This window comes from Cryptotermes secundus, unplaced genomic scaffold (assembly GCF_002891405.2).
Source record: "Cryptotermes secundus unplaced genomic scaffold, Csec_1.0 scaffold70, whole genome shotgun sequence".
In the NCBI taxonomy this organism is placed as follows: Eukaryota; Metazoa; Arthropoda; class Insecta; order Blattodea; family Kalotermitidae; genus Cryptotermes; species Cryptotermes secundus.
The window spans coordinates 217,004-217,215 of NW_019734964.1; the positions used below are offsets into that span (position 1 = coordinate 217,004).

The 212-nt window shown below is 32.1% G+C and overlaps 1 protein-coding gene across 1 annotated transcript in view; it reads right to left on the reverse strand.

The window, feature by feature from the left end:
- LOC111869047 (60S ribosomal protein L34) overlaps positions 1–212 on the reverse strand; it is an 8,190-nt gene that overhangs the window by 6,371 nt on the left and 1,607 nt on the right. The window lies entirely within an intron of this gene.

Consider the following 212-nt stretch of genomic DNA (forward strand, 5'->3'; position numbering starts at 1 on the left):
AAATTAATCTGTAAAGTACTTGATACAAAATTCCTTGGAATACATGTAGACAGTACACTGTCTCGGAAAATACATACCGAACAAATTATACCTAAATTAAATGCAGCTTGCTATGCGATGAGATCAATTAAGCCTTTTATGTCACAGGAAACACTGAAGATGGTTTACCATGCCTACTTTCATTCTATTATGAACTATGGATTAATATTTTG